This window comes from Heterodontus francisci, chromosome 36 (assembly GCF_036365525.1).
Source record: "Heterodontus francisci isolate sHetFra1 chromosome 36, sHetFra1.hap1, whole genome shotgun sequence".
NCBI lineage: Eukaryota > Metazoa > Chordata > Chondrichthyes > Heterodontiformes > Heterodontidae > Heterodontus > Heterodontus francisci.
This window is the reverse complement of record NC_090406.1, coordinates 18,101,293-18,121,202: the sequence shown is the minus strand read 5'-3', so window position 1 is coordinate 18,121,202 and position 19,910 is coordinate 18,101,293. Positions and strand designations below refer to the sequence as shown.

At 43.2% G+C, this 19,910-nt stretch overlaps 1 long non-coding RNA gene across 1 annotated transcript in view; it reads left to right on the top strand.

Moving 5' to 3' along the window:
- Nucleotides 1-418: 418 nt before the first annotated feature.
- LOC137351623 (uncharacterized) overlaps nucleotides 419-19,910 on the top strand; it is a 45,027-nt gene continuing 25,535 nt past the window's right edge. The window contains exons 1-2 of the long non-coding RNA XR_010969530.1: nucleotides 419-547; nucleotides 5,436-5,577. This is a non-coding gene — a long non-coding RNA (uncharacterized lncRNA). The remainder of the gene's footprint in view (nucleotides 548-5,435; nucleotides 5,578-19,910) is intronic.

The following is a 19,910-nucleotide window of genomic DNA, read 5'->3' as shown; positions in this document are numbered from 1 at the left end:
AAGATCAGATCTAGACTATATTGTATTTGGAGCCAAAATACAGTCTGAGATAGAACAAGGCACATGTACTTCTCTAACAAGCATTCCTGCCCTGCACAGATGATCAAAACAGCAGACTCTCATGGTATGTACCATTACACTGTTATGTTTGCAACGAAAAGCAATCTTCCAGAAATCAGTCCATTTATGTAACTGCAAAGATAACAGGGTGAGGCCTCTGTATGGCAAAAACATCAAAGAACATGCTGTCTGCCTCCAAGAGGCAGGGGATGGAGGGGAGGAAGGGAAAGAAAAATTAACCACATCTGAGCAACAAATAAGAATCACCGAACTTTATTGAAAACAGCTATTGGAGGTCAGAAATGAGATAAAGCAGAAGTGTTTAAAGAAAGAGGTCATTCCTGTTGTTTGCTGTGAGAGAGCAGCCTGTCGTCGGTAGTTTCAAGTGAGGGCTTGGGTCGAGTAATCAGCATCTGGGCTCACAGCTGAATAAGCATGGGCCGGGAGCCAGCAAAGGAAAATAAACCACATCTCTCCAGTGACTGAGGCAAGTTAGACGTGATGACCATCTTAAGAAAATATCAAATATGATTACATGAAGGGATATCATTTTGAATACAAATAGTCGAAGGTTATGATTTTGATTAAGTGGCAGTACAAAATCACATAGCACAGTAGTACAGTCATTTCCTGTTCAGTGCATAACCGATTTGTTATGAAATGTATGTGGAAAAGGTATCCTGATTCATAGCAGCTTGCAATGAAACTATTAGCAAGAGTCTGGGCATAAAATCCTCAAAGTTTTGCGTTGTGATTCTGGTTTCAGAAATAATTTAGTTTAACCATTTGGATTCCAATTTTAATGCAATTGTTTCTTTTTTAACACCTTCTACAGAAAGTAAGTCCTAAAGAAACATTTTTTAAAAAATTTAACTCTCACTGGGGTGAATCTTGACTGCAGCTTCAATCTCGTCTGCAGTTTCACTGTGTCACCTTGGATCACTTGGAGATTAACAATGAAGCAAGGAAAATGAAATTATATTTGTGTAAGAACATGTGCATGTGCATGAATGGTGTTTGCCCATAAGTGTTTTAAAAAAATATTTTATAAACTTCAGCAGACATTCATTTAATAGGTTGAAATAGTTTAACATGTGCTCATGCGGCCTCCTTGGTGTCAGGCTTGGCTGAATGGCAACACAATTAATTACCTCAGCGGCTGCAGGTTTTGGGTTCAAGCCCCACCCTGGAGACTTGAACACATAACTTAGGCTGACACTTCAACGCAATACTGGGAGGGAGTCTTGCGCTGTCAGAGGTGCAGTCTTTTGGATGAGATGTTAACACTGAGTCTGCCTCTCAGACAGATGTAAAAGATCCAATGGATCTAATTGAACACGACGAGGGGAATTCTCCTGGTGTCTTATCCCTCAACCGAAAGCTCAAAACAGACGAGCTGGTCATTTATTTAATTACCGTTGCTGAGACCTTGCTGTGTTCAAATTGGCTGCCATGTTTCCTACATTACAAAGTGATTGACGTACTGATTTGGCTGTAAAGTGCTTTGGGATGTCCTAAGGTCATTAAAGGTGTTATATAGATGTGAAATAGTTTTTCCTTCATTTTCATGCATCGATGTGTTACAGATGTGCACTCAATGTGTTGGCAAGAATGGACATACTTGAGAGGTGCTGTGCAGGGGAGGCTCTGGTATGTTTACTGAGTATGGTTCCACATGCTGGGCTGTTTGACACCACCACTCCCCCCCCCCACCCCCCCCCCCCCCACATTGTATGGTTGAGGGGTGCGCCATTGCATTCTTTTGCCCTTCAGGCTCTATCACTTGTTAAAGTGCGTACTTAGAGGGTCAGTCTGGACAGAAGCAAGTTGGTGGCTGCCAGTTTTTTTTATTCTCCTTTGCGCTTGTAAAACTTCCCTGCAGTTGTACCAACTGGCGTTACTGGCTCTGAATGCTCAGATTCCAAATATGGCATTTAAAACAACAGGACTATTTTTATTGGTGCTCTCAGATCTTGGGCAATGTTGTCATATTATCTGTAACGTCATTACCTATCAGTGACCTATACCCCATCAAACAAGAATTTCTGAATGAGTCAATGGTGACCTCACCCCATAAGAAACAGAAGATGTATCATCTTCTTTCAATGAAGCAAACTGTTCAATATTCTTTCAGTTTTACATTTGTCAGCTATCATAGAAAGCTTTCTTTGATTTTTTAAAAATGTGCAGTTGAATCCTGCTAAATGAAAAATTGTGTTTGCCAAACAAGTGTTTGACTTGGCTGAGGATCCATATGGCTGCGTATATAAAAAGTCTAATTTGTCATATTAGTGTCTTGGTCCAGTATTTTGCAAGAAATTGTTGGTGTGAAAATGACTTATATGTGCTGGATAGCCTATAAAATATTAAGTGCGTCAAGCAATGGATTCACAAACAAGTTTGAGAACAACTAATAGTTGAACCAGGATATTGTATGCTAAATGTTTTGCTTGAATAAGAAATCATAGTGTCATGCATACCCCCATCTGCCAAGAATGAGGCATACTAATTTTGTCATACGAACATTGATTTTAAACTGTTGTTGGAGCGAGGAAATGACTCGTTAAACAGATCAGCTGTGGCTGGAAAAAACGTTTACATACTAACAGACAGTGCTTGTGGAGACAAAGGACATTCAACCCACAATGGACTCTGATCACCAGACAATGAAGGTGAGGAAGCTCACATTCCAGGATGACTGCTAAGATGGCCGAATCTACAAACAGACATGGTCAAACAGCTAGTCACAGGACTAACCTGCTGGGCAACCTGAGTTTTTTTGAATTGTGCAGACAGTTTGAGAGAAAAAGACTGTTTGCTCCTGGACTGAGAAGACCTCTCCTTTCTGCTCCCATCTCTTTCTCACGGAACTCCAAATCCACTCAAGACATGAACCTCAAGAGAGAAAAGTCTCCCACATCGAGCAAGGTTTAAGAAGAATACTGGACTCCAACGAAAAGCAAGATCTCCCTACAATCAAGGACTCTAAAGTGAGCTTGAAGAACAGTATGCAAAAACCATCTTCAGAGATTGTCTCAAACCTTTCCACTTTATTTCTCCTGCTCTTTTCTGTCTCTATCTGCATGTGTGTTTATCATATATGCATACTAGCATACTGCATCGTGTATCCGTAGGCATTAACCAAATTAGAGTTTAAGTTTAATAAATTTCAACTTTTCTTTAAACCTAAGAAAACCTGTTTGGCTGGTTTCTTTACCTTACAATTGGAAAGTGGTGAACAAGGATTCAACAAGGGGGAGCTAAAAACACGGTGTGCTTAAAATTAAACCCTGTTACGGTAAGACCAGGTGAAGGCTGAGACGGAACCCTAGACCCCTTCTCAATGGGTCATAACAATAGTCTATGAATTGCTGTTGGAGAGATCACAAAATCACTCGTTCAATGCAGATGAGATAAAACGTTCAGCTCAACTTGGTTCATTCATCCAATAATAACCCACTTTGCAGCATTGTTATGGTTCTTAAATTATTCTAGGAGTTTTGCCTTTAGTAATACATCCAAGAGTTCATTCCATGTGGAGATCACACTTTGTGTGAAGGACTTTCTGATATCAATCTGAAATTTGCCTTTATATTACTTTGAAACTGTGCCCCTTTGTTTTACTGTTGCAATTTAGATTGAAGCATATTTCCAGATTTAGCTTGTCCAAATGTAACTATAAGGTTACCTCTTAGATGCCAGCTTTCCAAGCTAAAGAAACTCAACATTATCCATTCTTAGGTCAGAGCTCAGACCTCAGAGTCTATAACCAGTCTCGTGGCTTTTCTCTGCACTTACCTCCAGCACTTGAATGTCTTGATAATCAGGACTCAAGAAGTGGTATGACCAGAACATTATTTTGTTTCAAAATGACTGGGTTAACACCTCCGTAAAAATAGCAGAGGAATGGCATAGAAATAAGTTTATTAAAGCGTGAGTCAGAGGCTTAATGCCAGCCCTCTCACTCTTGAGTCAAAGTCGTGGTTTCAAGCTCCACTCCAGGACTTGAGTTACCTAATCTTGGTCGACAGTTTGATGCAGTACTAAAGAAGTGTAGCATTGCTCGAGAACGTATCTCCAGGATAAGATCAAGACTGAAATAAAAGCTGAAATTGCTGGAAATACTCAGCAGGTTTGACAGCATCTGTGGAGAGAGAAGTAAAGGTCTGTGACCTTTCAACAGAACTGACAAAGGTTAAAAATGTAATAGGTTTTAAGCAAGTGAAGTCAGGGGTGGGTGGAGGTGCTCTCTGCCCTATCACACACCTTCCCTTTTGTTCTCTTCCCCCCCCCCACCACCCCGCTTCACTTGCTTAAAACCTATTACATTTCTAACCTTTGCCAGTTCTGATGAAAAGTCACAGACCTTTACTTCTCTCTCCACAGACGCTGTCAAACCTGCTGAGTATTTCCAGCATTTTCTGTTTTTATTTTGAATTTCAAGCATCCACAGTATTTTGCTTTTAAGATAAAGACTGATTCCGCCACCACCGCTCCCCACCCCCCACACTGTTTAGGTAGATGTAAAGGATCCCACAGCATTTTTCTAAGAAGGGTAGGAAATTCTTCCAATTTCCTGGTCAACATTCATTCTTTAACCAACACCACAAAAACAGATTATAATTTCAATCTTTGGACCAATAAGGGTCACTCCTTCCTCTGATTTTCCATTTTGCACTTCCATTTTCTTACAAGGGTCCATAGGATTTCAGGGCTTCTACTATCCGGTCTTATTTAGGAATGTAATGCTGGAATGAGCAATCGTATAGATTTTGCAATGGAACTTGTTGACATGAAAGATAGCCAGATGAGGGATTTCATTGAACCTCGGCCTTTTCTCAAATCCATACTGCAGCTTTCCTTGGACAAATTATTGCCAATCTCTGCTGGAGCAGCAAATGAATTAGGAATGGAAACCATGGATTTACCTGTAATGCAAAGCACCTCTTGGCACTTGCCTTAACATTGTACACACTGGCAGACCAATGAGCAATGATCAGCAAGTTATTTTTCTGACTTGGGCAATAAAAACATTTCTATTATTACTCAGTATAATTTAAAACATTTTTTAAGCATGTTGACAGTATTCTCTTAATTCCCTTATGAACATTAAAAACATATTTTGTCATGTTTAATTGTTAAGGCAACTCAACATTGCCAATGAGACCTCCAATTAACAATAAAATAAATGGACTGATACACCCCTTACAATAGCAGATAAAGTAATGTCATATAAACACGTTAAGCAATCGTATATTATCAAATGGCATCTTTCTAGGTTGTTCTCTCAAATGTTGCATGAACTTTATACAATTATGAAGCAAAAAAAGTTATGTAAGTTGGTAAGCACATGAATAATTACTACTCCTCCACAGTGACATCACCAGAAGCCGACGTCTGGATTTTTTGACTCGGCCAGTTTTGCACCATCAATTATCTGGGCGTCTTCATCTGTGAGTACTCATCCTGTCTATCATTCCATCATTGAACAAGTCAATGTGACGATTCATCAAAAAGGTTTGTACGAACTCTTTGTCAGAAAATTATACCAAAATGAGGATGAGAAATAGAATTTGAGTTCCAATGGGTTCCTCAATAAGTGAGGAGCAGCAAAACCACCTCCTTGAAAAATCATGATCACATAAAAATAAAATGAACTCAGTTTTTGGTTATTTATTTATATCAGCGTTCTGAGACACGATCCAGAGATCACAACACCAGTATGAACCTTCATAGCACCTTCAATGTGATAAATGGCCTAAATACATCACAAAGGAGAAGCTAAAATAAGTGTATGAGGGAAAGGTTAGGGATGGTAACCAAATGTAGATCATAATACCATAACACAGCTGGTATCCGTGGCTCTCAAGTAACACCTCAGTAGAGCACCAGTATAGGGTAAAGAGCAGTGTAGGAAAAGATCAGAATAGGCACAGTGGTCATTTTTTTCCAGGGTTCTCCCGAAGTTATAGTGGACAAGTGAAGAGCCCCTGTAAAAATTTATTTCCTGCCCCTCCCTGGTCTTTTGCAGGTCAGACACTTCATTCTTTTTAAAAGCAGAATGAGAAACATTTGATAAGACAAAGCCAGATATGAACCATTAAACTGCTTTATTCTTTAGATAGCAAGTGAACAAGAAGAGTAACAGTCAAAGCAAATCTCACTTATTGTGCTCAAACCTATTTCTCATTGGACAAGTAGGGCTGAGGGTTGTCGGGCAGTGAAATCTTAATCGTAGAGATGCCAATAACCTCTATGCTCCAGTAAGGGTGGACATGTGGCAGTGCCAATGTTAAGGCCAATTGTCCCCTTCACAAAAAAAGTATGTTTGACTGGCACACCCATCATACAAAAGTTATTTCCCCACTAACCCCATGCACCCCGTCACCCCATGCTCCACCTCTTGACAGTTAAAGTATTTAAAGATTTTGCTAATGGACTTATTTTGGATTGAGTCACTTTTATCAGTAAGAACTGCTGGTAGCGTGTGGCAGTTTAATGAGCTGTGAAAACTTGGGTGCGGATGTTCTGAGGCAGCAGTTGCCAGGAATCTACCTCCACCTGTCTGTTACTCATTCTTTATCTTTAAAAAAATCACTGTCTTGACACGTGATTACACAGCCCACAAAACTGCACAACAAAAAGCACTGGTAGAGCCCTTTCTATATCGGCACTCCCACTGTGAATAGGAGCTCTCTCCTCCTCATGAGTGCCTGGAAAAAATGATGATTATTCATTCTGACTATGTCAGCATTTTTCTGAACCCCTTCACCCTCATCCAAGAAAACCCCTCAGTCAATATTTCGGTTACTGCAGGGGTGCTTAGTACTATATATAAGTATATTTGTCTGTGTCTATGTTTTCTAAAAACAAAATTGTCCTTCCCATGTCTTCTCTCTACCTCTCATAAAGGCTTCAACACCCACTGGGACATAGGGCCATATTTTATTCCAGCGACGGGGGTCCTAGCAGGGGGCCAGAAGGTGGGGAGGGGGAGGAGAACCAATTAACTACCCACCCGTTGGGGTCACCGTCCCTTTAAGGGACGAGCTCCCACCTCTAGAGCTGCCAGCTAAACTGGGAGCAGTGGCCACTGCTGGTACTGCAAGGAGCCCTGCAGTATGGGAGACCCCAGGAGAGGTAAGTGGGGTCAGTGTTGCCAGAGACAGTGAGGCAGGCCCTGGTGACAGGGTGGCATGGGGGGGGGGGGGGGGTGGTGGTGGTTGGTGAGGGTGGGGGTGCTTGTCTTTACTGGGGGCGGGGGGGGGGGGGGTGACAATGACTGCCAGGAGCTCTCTGGGAACCCTGGATCACTCCCAAAGGAGGGATCCCGCAACCCTGCTAGGAGGCTGCCAGGTTTTACCTGGTGGTGTCTCCCTGTGGTGACAGACCCCTCCACCTTCAGCAAAATTGAGGTGGAGGTGAGAAGAGGCCCTTAAGTGGCCATTAATTGGCTACTTAAAGACTTCAGTTGGCCTGGGGCAGGAAGGCCGTTCTCAGCCTTCACCACCCTGGACCAAATGGCAGGGGCCCAGGCAACATCGGGAATGGTGCACCCTGCCATTTGTTTTGTCCCCCCACCCCCTGTCTCCTCGCCTGCTTCCAAGAGCGGAACAAAATTCAGCCCATAGTTTTTGGGTTTCTCAAGCATGGCCGCTCTTTATCAGTGAGCCTAGAGAGTAATCAGTCTATTCTACTCTAGGTGTCACCACAGCTGGACCTGATCTTGCCCGCAGGACACCAGGGAGAACTCCTGTTCTTCTACAAAATAGTGCCATGAGATCTTTCCCATCCACCTGAGAGAGTAGACAGGGTCTTGGTTTAACATCTCATCTAAAAAGCAGCACCTCTGACAGTGCAGCGGTGCGTCAGCCTAGGTTTTTGTGCTGCAGTCTTCGGAGTGGAACTTGAACCCATAACCTTCTGACTTAGAGATGAGAGTGCTACCAACTGAGCTTCGGCTGATGTTGCACTTCTGTACTCTATCATTATATTCTGCATCATGTACATATCGGATGTATATCAAATATCATTAATAATCAAATACTTCCAAATGGCCTGATAGCTGGCACATACAGGCCCTTCAAGGCAATTCTTTCTAGCTTATTGTTGACACTCCCCTCCCTAGGACAGCTGAGATAATGTTGGGCTGGGAAGTGGGGAGGGAGAGGGGGGCAGTGGGGGGATGTTAAATTGTTAAAAATAGGAAAACGGACCCCAGGCCACCACGAAGGCACCTACTTCCAGTTTAACTGGTCAGGTTTGGTGGTCGGCCGAGTAACCCAGGTCAGCGATTTTAGTATTTAAATGAGGTTGCATGCTTCAGACCTTTCACCCGAGGTCCAGCTTTCCCAGGATTCAGGTAGCCCAACAACTAAACGGAGGCTTGAGCCATCAGATCCAGTAGGTAAATGATTTTCCCACCGCTTGTGGGCCAGAATGAGCAAGAATGCTTGCCCCAAGACCTCCACACAAATCTGCTATGATCTGCTTCCCCCCTCGCGATCTCTCTCCCCTGCAATGTCTCTCTCATTCCCCCGCATTCTCTCCCTCTACTGTGCTCCAAGCCACCCCAACTGTAGCACCTCCCTCGCAACACCCCCCCCCCCCCACCTCCACCACCACCACCACACTCACCATCTTCTCAATTGCTGGGGTCTGTCCCCATTTGTATCTGTCTGCTGCCTTGTACTACAGGCTTCCGCACTTGCAGCCAGCAGCCTTCACACTGTCTAGCTATCGGCCGGAAATTTGAACTCTGCAATCCAGGTTTCCCGGGCACTGACTGAAGCCCTGCTCCCTCCCTGTCTCCCCATTAATATCAGGGCCATTGGATCTCATTCATATTATACAGAAGCAGTCAGCTTGCATCTGGCGAGAAAAAGGATGGTAGGCCGCAGTGTCCGGTACTACTACTAGCCACAACCATTTACGATTTTCCCTGGCAGTAAAAGAAAAAGGCATTGGTTAATTTCTCATTTGTTTAAGCATTAAAGGGACAAATGTCCTCACAGGTAAATGTACCGGTACAAGACAAGATCCAACAATTAACTTCAATGCACCTGCTGTATCACCTTGTCTCAGTTGGTAGCACTTCCACTTCTTGGTCAGATGAAGGTAATTTCAAGAACTTTAGCAGGACATTGAGTTTATCATCTAATCCAGCACTCCAGTCCAGCATTTGAGGAAGTGCTGCACAGTTAAAGCTACCATTTTTTGGATGAGATGTTAAATAATCCCCTCATCTGCCTGTTCTGGTGGTTCAAGTGATGGTTAAAAGGCAGTTTTCAAGAATTTGAGTTTCACTCTTGGGGATCATATTTTGGGAATTCGAGCCTGAAGGGCATCATGTTCTACATAATGGATGGAAATCTTGTAAAGACTGATGATCTCCACACTGGAATTTTTGATATGCCCCATTGGTATGTGAAGCTCGACACTAGGAGGGCAAATTAATAAAATCTATTTACCCTAAAAAAAAAATCAGTGAAGAGCAGTAATTATTCTTGTGTCCTGGCCCGCAATCATCCCTTAGCCAATTCTAGCAAAATCAGATTACTTGGTCATTTGTCTCGTTGTTTGAAATCTTGCTGTGCACCAAATGGCTGTTAAGTTTGCTGACATAACAATAGTCACTGTACTTCAAAATAATTCATTGTGCGGTGTTTTTAGTAGCTCAGAGATGTGATTAGGTGTTATAAATATAAATTTCCTTTTTCTCTCAAGTATGCAATGATGCCCTTAATTTCTCTTGCAACCCTTATTGTACATATTGTGAATTTTTGTTTAAAATTCTGGGCTTGACTAAAATCGAAGTGGCCTCACAAGCCAACCAGTTGTATGAAACCACTTTTCAACTAGGGATAGACAATAAACGCCGACCTTGTCAGTGATGCCTGTGATAGAATCTGTGGTTGTAATGCTTTTTGTTTTTAGACCCTTACTGAGAGGGGAAACTAGTATTGAAACAGAAATGGAACCTAAAAACTGAAACAGAAGCTGGAAAAACAACTTCAGGTTTCCAGGGAAACTGATGCAGGTTAGAACCAGATAAAAGGAGACAGAGTCCTCCCCCAGATCAGACAGACCAGGCAGATCAGGCAGGAGTGGACAGCCGGGAAACAGAAGACTGAATCCAGGAGCTGTTCCTGTTACTTGAAGTAGCCAACTAACCAGTCCCGGTCATACAGTGCACAGGTTGTCATTGTGGCACTCGAATAAAGGGAAGACTGGTAAATCCACGCTATCAAGACTGTCGTGAGCTGAGCTAAGGAGGTTCTGAAGAAGTGTGCCTCGTGATGAAGCCGGCACCTGTGGAGTTCAGATTGAGAGGGCACTGCTATCGGAAGAAGAACAGCGGTTAAATCCTTGAAGAAAGGAGCCTAAAGTCTACCTGAGGAACTTCAGAGTTGTAAAGAACTGCGTGACTGTAATTTGGTTTCATATAGGCTGGGTGGTCTGCCCAGTGAAACCATGAGACCCATCTCTGTTGTATCTGATAGTTAAGGTATAATTTGTAATATATATTGACCGTGATCTCTCTGTTGCTTCATGTTTAATATATGTTGGTTTTGGTTTGAGTGTTAAAGTAAAATTTATAAAAGTGAAATCTTGTCTGTTTGGTTTGGTTTCCTAAATTGAGGTCAGTCAGTGGTTTTGATTCTTTTGGTTTGTTGGTGGTCTCCACGGGAATCATAACATGCCTGCATCCTGAAGTTTTTTTCTGAAATGTAAACGAACATGTCAGCCAATTGAATCAGCAATAAGATGTAATTCTGCTCTAAACTCACCTGATGGCTCAATCGACAAGCCTTGGCATGTACACAAGATCCCAATGTTGACTTCCAGTCTGTACCAGGGCTAGAAGGGGTAGTGTTGGGACATTATTATTAACCTTGCGTGTTCCGAGACTAGAAAGGGGAGAATATAGATCAACCAGGGCTCTTGCTCCTAAAACCTATCCAAGTACCAAAAGATTACCAGCGTCCAAGGAACTGTACCTCAGCATGAGTCAGGAGATCAGAGACATGAACTGGGAGAAAAAATATTAGAGCTTGAAATATAGAGGTTTCATTGGAATTCTGCATGCTTCAACTCAACATTATCATTGGGTAATAAAAGGCTGTTCATAGCCTCTGCAAAGCAGTTAAACTCCAGTATTATGGAGCATAGAATTTTAATTTTAATTATGATGGGATTGTTGTCCATGAATTTAAAGTCCTGCTGCCCTGCCAGATATTTCTGGGAATATGCAATGCCTCAAGATTTTTTTTTTCACCAAGGTAGTAAACTAATAACGTTCTTTTATAAACAAAAAAGCTGCTCTACGGAAAAATTAAACTGAAAATGGACAGAGTGGAAAAAGAACAGACTTGTTTTACTTTCTGGTCCCCTTGCCAGCAGACATTGTAAAATATCCCCTTTTCACGGGTACTGTCCCTCACACTTTAAATCCTCTCCCATCTAAAAAAGAAAATCCTGTCCTTGCAAGCTACCACTCCACCTCCAATTTCCCATTACTCCCCAATGTCCTTGAACCCTCCCAGATGCGTGCGTATCATTCCTGCAACTTCCTGTTTCAATCTCTCCAATCAAGTTTCCTCTCATTCTCCTCGGCCTCTATTCAGCCTTTAATGTGGTTGGCCACACTATTCTTCTCCATCATCCAGCTCAGTTGGACTGCCCTCACTTGGTTCCATTCTTACTAATCCAATCGTATCCACAGCACCTCCAGCAATGGCTTCTCTTCCTGCATTGTTACCTCCGGAATCTCTCAAGTATCTGTCCTTTACCACCTCCTCCTCCTTCCTCATTTGTTCCTTGGCGAAATAATCCACATACATGGAGTCAGCTTCAATAAGTACACTAACAGCACCCAGCTCTACCTCTGCACCATTTCTCTCAACCCTTCCACTGCCTCTGTGTTTTCAGAGTGATTGTTCGACATCCAGTCTCCAGCTAAACATTAAGCTATTGTCTTCAGCTCCCGCCACAAACTTTGCACCTTTGCCACATAGGACAGCCTGCTCCTTTCAAGCTGAATCAAACCATTTGCAATATTAATGTCTTATTTGACATTAGTTGAGTTTCCAATCCCATATCTTGTCCATCACAAAGACTGCCTACTTCCACCTATGTCACATCATCCAACTCTGCCCCTACTTCCGCCATTTGCTACTAAAACCCTCATCCATGTCTTTGTCACTTCCAGATGCAAATATTCCAATTCTCTGCTGGCTGGTCTCCCAGCCATCTTCTGTATATTTCAGCTATTCCAAAAATTAGATACCTATTTCCTATCCTGTACTAAGTCACACTACCTATAATGCCCAAACTCTCTGTTCCTCTGACTCAGTCCTCTTGTGAAACCTACCCTCGCCATCACCCTACCATTGGTGGCTGTGTGTTCAGTCTCCTTGGCCCTATGCTCTGGAGCTTTCTTCATAAACACCTCCAACTCCATACCTCTGTCTCCTACTTCAAGACCCTCCTTTAAACTCACCTCTTTGGTCACCCCTCCTAATATCTGCCTTGGTACTGTCTCCATTTTTTCTTTGATTGCATCTCCATGAAGTGCCTTGGTACGTTTTTCTACATTAAAGGTGGACATTGTTGTTGATAAAAGGCACTCAGGTGATGGATTCCTGTCTGTCATGCCTATTACATTTTTAAAAACTACTGCCAACAGTAAACACATAGCTCTCTCACCATCAGCTGCAGTTGGTAATATTAACTGCCTCGTTTACCTTGTTCCTTCGGCAGCAGAGACCTATATTTGTAGGCCTTGAAAGCTGCTGTTGAATGTGGTGGTTCCTCTTCTCCCTGGCTCCTGATGAAGACCATCACCATATGGATATGGGAGAGCCCTGCACTGGGCTCCTCTCTGGCACCACTTTCCCCAAATATAAAAGCTCCTTATGAGTAAAAAAGAAAGGTTTGCATTGATACAGTGGTTTTCACAATCTCAGGACATCCCTAAGCACTTTACAGCCAATGAAGTACCTTTGACACGTAGTCACTGTGGTAATGTAGGAAATGCAGCAGCCAATTTGCGCACAGCAAGCTTCCACAAACAGCAATGTGATAATGACCAGATAATCTGTTTTAGTGATTTTGGCTGAGGGATAAATATGGGCCAAGACAGCAAGGATAATTGCCCTGCATGTGAGAAGGCAAACAGAACCTTGGTTTAACATCTCATCCGTAAGACACCACCTCTGACAGTGCAGCAGTCCCTCAGTACTGGACTGAAGTGTCAGCTCAGATTTTTGTGTTCACTTCTCTGGAGTGGAACTTGAACCTACACCTTCTGATTATAGCAAGAGGGCTACCACCTGTGCCATGGCAGACACCACTAACAAGGTCTGTTTGGTTTGTGAGAAAGAAGACAGAAATCTACTCATGATCATGTACCATATATATTTATTATTTTGCTTTTCTGCTCAGGGAAAGACTAATGTCGATGAAATTAATGTGTAGTAAAAATCTACAATATACTGTGAGTTGTTGTTCAGTTTATAGCAGTCTATTTGCTGTGCAAAATGTCTCATCAAATTGTTTCTAAAAGAAAAGTTGGCATCTCTTGCAGTCAATGTGGTGCCTACTGTTAGTAATTTTGAGCTCTGGGTCCCCCACCTTAACCATGAACCTGCTGGTGAATACATTGGGAACAACACGCTATATCTAAGTGGTTGGCAGTTTCAAAGGTTAATGGGCATTGCAGAGTCAAGGAGTTAAACAGAATCAGCTAAAAAGGAAGGTCGTGCCACATGACCAACATTTGTAACAGCACAAAACCGGCTGAAGCGATATTTTTAGTGCATAGTGATTAATCAGCCACCGTGTTCTTACGAATTTCTGCTAACAGCTTATTGCAAAATCTACCAGCCAGGAGGGAAAGAAAAAGTAGCATTGGAGAGAAAAGCTTCAGATTGTGGCTGAGAGCCAATGGAAGTCAGCAGCAGTAGCACCATACAAGCACGATTCTAAAGAAATCCATGCACTGTGGGTCACCCGCATCTGATCGTAGAATTAATTACTTTGAAGCTTGTTAAAGAGCTTAATCCCCTCAGTAGGAGAAGGTGGAGTGTATTTTTTCTTTCTGCGTAACTTGGGCCGGTATCGCCAAGGAGACGTTTCAAAAACCAAACACCACAAGTAACAGGATCCATTCTGTCTGTTGTGTCATTTGAACCTATCAAAGACTCAGCCCTCGTGACGTCACAGGCTGATGAATTAGGTGCCTGTTGAAGCCTGTTCGCTGGGATGTTGCAATAGAGATGAAACAAAATGCGTCAATCATCTAATTACTAACATTAAACAGAATCCATGGTATTGATTAGGAACATTGTGAGCTTCGATCAGTGCCACTATCTCGGTTTCTATCTAAACAATAAAAACAAATGCCTTATTAATTGTGTGTATCTTAACATCAGCGTCTGATTTCTAAGAAATTGTTCAGATTTAGACTTATTGGGCTGGATTTCCCAATCCCATCACAGGAAGATCAGGATGGGACTTCCAATGGCCATCTTGCCCTAAGCCTAACTTAAGCACTGAAACCACCACTGTGCAATGTAGCAGTGTTGCTGCACTGGAAGAAGAGAGATTCCACTTAAAGGGGGAAGAAGAGCCCCAAAGATAAGAACTGTCACATTTTTATTTTAAGCCTTGGACTGGGATGAAGCCTAAAAACATTAAGTGGATGGTTCCGGAGGAGAGGGAAAGGTGCGCATTAATGGGCCTTCTTAGGTCTCAGCATTGTCTTCAGTGGCTGCTTTCTCGCCTGAGTTTGAAGGGCATGGGTTCAAGTCGCTCTTCAGCGACTTGAGCACATTATCTACGCTGATAGTTCAGGGCAATACTGCAGCAGTGCTGCAGAATCAGGTCCTGTGTTTTGGTTGAGCCATTAAATGGAGACACCATCTACTCTTCCAGGTGGAGGTAGAAGATCCCATGGCATTATTCAAAGAAGAGTAGGGGAGTTTTCCTAGTGACATAGTCAATATTCATCCCTCAACCAACGTCACTGAAAACAGATGATCAGATTGCTGTTTGTGGGATCTTGCTGTGTGAAAATTGGCTATCAGGTTTCCTACATTACAAGAGTGACGACACTGCAAAAAGTACTTAATTGGCTTTAAAGTGCTTTGGGAGGTCCTGAGGTCATGAAGGACACTCTATAAATGCAAGTTCTTTCTTCCTCCAAAAAAGGCCAGCATTTGGCCTTCTACTGCTGGTCCAGTGACAACCATCACCCCTCTCATGACAGATTGTGGGGTGGGAGGCAAAGAAAGCAGGCAGGTTGCCAAACCCTACATCCCTACCATCATTTGCTTGTGGCAGGGGCTGTTAGTCTTTATGCTGAAACAGAAAACATAAGGTGGGCCATGGATGCATTGGGAGGCCTCCCCACATGGATTTCACACTGTCTCTGCTACTATACTGCTAGGTTTTGGAACTGAGCACTGAGTCCTTGTTCATGGGTGACTCAAATTTAAAGTTTTTAGCTTTGTCTTTTCGTCCCTCTGGCTTTATCCCTTTCCCCCTGGCTTTCAACCTTCTCCAGCCCCATAACACACTCCCCCCAGTACTCCATTCCTTTGATACCAGCCTCTGCACACACCAACCCCTCCCCAACCCCCACCTTGCTTTATTACTAACTGCAATGCCTTCAACTGTCTAGGCTTCATTCACTGGAGTTCCCTCTCTAAATTCCTTTGCCTTTCCATATCCCTCCCCGCCTCCCCCCGCCCCACTTTAAGACCAATATTAAAACCCACCCCTTTGACCATGTTTTTGTTCACTCCTCATAATCTGCCCACTTTTAGCCTGGTGTCTGTATTTTTCTTGCGCCTCGATGGTAAATGTGCTGTTTGATCAAATGCCTCTGATGAAAAGTGTGTGTGTATGTATGAGTATGGGAGGGTAGGGTTAGGATCAAGTTATGCTATGTTGTTCCCCATGGTGATATTGCCTGTCAAAACTCAATATCCACACTCAGGCATGAAGTGCAGTGAGTTGGGTCAGGTACTGGAACACTGCCAGCACCCTTCAGCGCATGACCATTCTTTCACACACTGAAAGAAAGAAAGACTTGCATTTATATAGCACCTTTGATGACCTCAGAACATCCCAAAGCACCATACAGCCACTGAAGTACCTTTGAAATGTTGTCATTGCTGTAATGTAGGAAACATAGCAGCCAATTTGTGCACAGCAAGCTCCCACAAACTGCAATGTGGTAATGGCAAGATAATCTATTTCTGTGATGTTTATTGAGCGATAAACATCGGCCAGGGCACCACTGATAACTCCCCTGCTCTTCTTTGAAATAATGCCATGAGATTTTGCACATCCACCTGAGAAGGCAGATGAGGGCACAGTTTAATGTCTCATCCAAGAGACGGCACCACCAACAGTGCAACACTCCCTCAGTACTGCACTGGCACGTCAGTCTTGATTTTTGTGCTCAAGTCCTGGAGCGGGACTATCAACCAACAATCTTCCAACTCAGAGGCAAGAGTGCTACCAACTGGCCATCACTGACACACTCAGATAGTAGAGTATGGCAAGATGCTTTTACTATTCAAAATGTCACTTCAAGGTGATAGCTGAAATAAATTAATCATGTGGTTAAATAAAAAAAGGTTTTGCAGCAATGTATTTCTGCTTTATGGAGTTCTCTCACTTCATATGATTATGGGAGAATGACCAGATGATTTAGTATCAACAATTCTCTGATGGTTTCAATGCAATCGAGCCGGCAGCAGTTGAGTTCTGGGTTTTGAATACTTGGGAGGGAATTAGAATAACTGGCTATCATAGGAGAGATATGCCCAATGCTCAGCATATGATTGTGGACTTGTCTACACCTGCCTGGAGCATAGGCAATCCAGCTGTTTTGTTAGTGGATAAAATAATTCTGTGTTATCAGCTGAAGTAAAAGGTGTCTTCCCTCAGGCACCTTGAACAGGCCAGAAACATCACCTCATCCACTGAACAGGCTTTCTGACTAACTATATAACAGGTCTGCACATGAACATCATAAACTGAACTCTTTGAGTCATGAAGGAGGCTGCCAAGAGGTAGCTGAGCAGTTAGAGAGCAGAAAGGGCCACAGGTTCAATCTTTGGAACTGTGCTGAGTTTGTTGGGATGCTACAAATGGTTTCAACATCCCAAGATTAGAAGAGAACATCAGAGAGTAACCACAAACGCTAAGGGAATGTTGGCCTTTCTGTCAAGAGGGATGCAATTCAGAAATGAGAAAGTGATGCTAAAGTTGTACAGAGCTTTGGCCAGATTCCATCTGGACATTGAATTTCAGGAAAGATATAATGGCCTGAGGAGGGGTACAGCACAGATTCATTAGAATGATCCCGGGGCCTAAATGGTTAAATTGTCAGGAGAGGTTGTATTAACTAAGTTGCATTCCCTCGAGTCATCTTAAGGATGGATCTCATCAAGGTGTTTAAAATGATAAAGGAATTGGGTGGGGTTTACGGAGAAACAATTTCTCCTGGTGGGGAATTCCAGAACAAGATGGTGTAATCTTAAAATTAGAGTTTGGTCATTTTGAAGTGAAAGCAGGAAGAACTTATTCACAAAAAAAGATAGTAGAAATCTGTAACTCGCTCTCCCAAAAGGTTGTGGATGCTGGGCCAATTGAAATTTTCAAGACTGAGATCAATGGAGTTTTATTAGATGTGACTATCAAGGGATATGGAACAATGTTGGGAAAATGGAGTTGAGGTGCAGATCAGCCATGATCTAATTGAGTGGCAGAACATGCTCGATGAGCTGAATGGCCTACTCCTGTTCCTTTTCTAAAATTCTTTCATGGGATGTGAGCATCGCTGGTAAGGCCAGTATTTGTGGCCCATCCCTAATTGCCTTTGAGAAGGTGGCAGTGAGCTGCCTTCTTGAACCACAGCAGTTCTTGTGGTGTAGGTGCACCAACAGTGCTGTTAGGAAGGGAGTTCCAGGATTTTGACCCAGTGACAGTGAAGGAACAGTGATATAATTCCAAGTCAGGGTGGTGTGTGGCTTGGAGGGGAACTTGAAGGTGGTGGTGTTTCCATGTGTCTGCTGCTCAGTACCTTGCTCTACGGCAGCGAGGCCTGGACAACGTATGCCAGCCAAGAGTGACGTCTCAATTCATTCCATCTTCGCTGCCTCCGGAGAATACTTGGCATCAGGTGGCAGGACCGTATCTCCAACACAGAAGTCCTCGAAGTGGCCAACATCTCCAGCTTGTACACACTACTGAGTCAGCGGCGCTTGAGATGGCTTGGCCATGTGAGCCGCATGGAAGATGGCAGGATCCCCAAAGACACATTGTACAGCGAGCTCGCCACTGGTATCAGACCCACCGGCCGTCCATGTCTCCGCTATAAAGACGTCTGCAAACGTGACATGAAATCCTGTGACATTGATCACAAGTCGTGGGAGTCAGTTGCCAGCGTTCGTCAGAGCTGGCGGGCAGCCATAAAGACAGGGCTAAAATGTGGCGAGTCGAAGAGACTTAGTAGTTGGCAGGAAAAAAGACAGAGGCGCAAGGGGGGAGCCAACTGTGTAACAGCCCTGACAAACAAATTTCTCTGCAGCAGCTGTGGAAGAGTCTGTCACTCTAGAATTGGCCTTTATAGCCACTCCAGGCGCTGCTTCACAAACCACTGACCACCTCCAGGCGCTTATCCATTGTCTCTCGAGATAAGGAGGCCCAAAAGAAAAGAAAGAAAGAGCTGCCCTTGTCCTTCTAGGGAGTAGAGGTTGCGGGTTTGGAAGATGCTGTCAAGGGAGGCTTGGCGAGTTGTTGACAGTGCATCTTGTATATTGGACACACTGCTGCCACTGTGCACTGATGGTGGAGGAGAGAATGTGCAGATAACACTTCATTTTCCCCCTCATCATATGCAGTTATTACTTGTCTGTTGCTGGAGATTAAATCCACATTTCCACAGAATTTCACAAGTGATTGCGCTATAGCAATTTAAATATTGCTACTTATATATCATAGAGGTATCGTACTGGTGTGTGCAGGTCCGTCACTGTATTACACCAAGATACAGACTTTTGCTAGGGTGGCAGTAATTTGAGGAGATGGATTTCAAAATAGATCCACGGGACCTAGGTGAGATTTTTAATGTTGCTGGGCATATGTTGAAGTTCCTTATATCCACGTTCATTTCAGCCAGTTGGTTTAAAGGTCATGAGGTTGAGTAGCAGATTGAGAAAGGCCACATACAGGACAGAAATGCTTTATTAGTAAAACAGACTCAGCCATAGAAAGTTAGAGAAATCCAGAGGGTATTAACCCTTCACACTTGGCATATCCCAGCCCTTTATATAACATCAGGTGGATGCATATGGTCCCATGACATTATTTTGAAGAAGAGTGGGCAGTGGAGCTATCTCTGGTGTCCCTCAAGGATCTATCCCTGGGACCCTCCTATTTCTCATCTACATGCTGCTCCTCGGCGACACATCATCCGAAAACACAGCGTCAGTTTCCATATGTACGCTGATGACATCCACCATTGGTGGCCATACCTTCAGCCACCTGGGCTTAATCTCTGGAATTCCCTCCTGGAACCTCTGTACTTCTCTACCTCATTCTCCTCCTTAAAGACGCTTCTTATCTCTTTGACCAAGTTATTTGTCATCTGCCCTAATATCTCCTATGTGTTTCAGTGTTACACTTTGTTTTATAATGCCTCCGTGCAGCACCTTGCGACCTATTGTTATGTTAAAGGCTCTTCATAAATACAAGTTTTTGTTGTTCTCCCTCTGGTCAATATTCATCCCTCAACTAACATCACAAACAGATTATCTGGCCATTAGCTCACT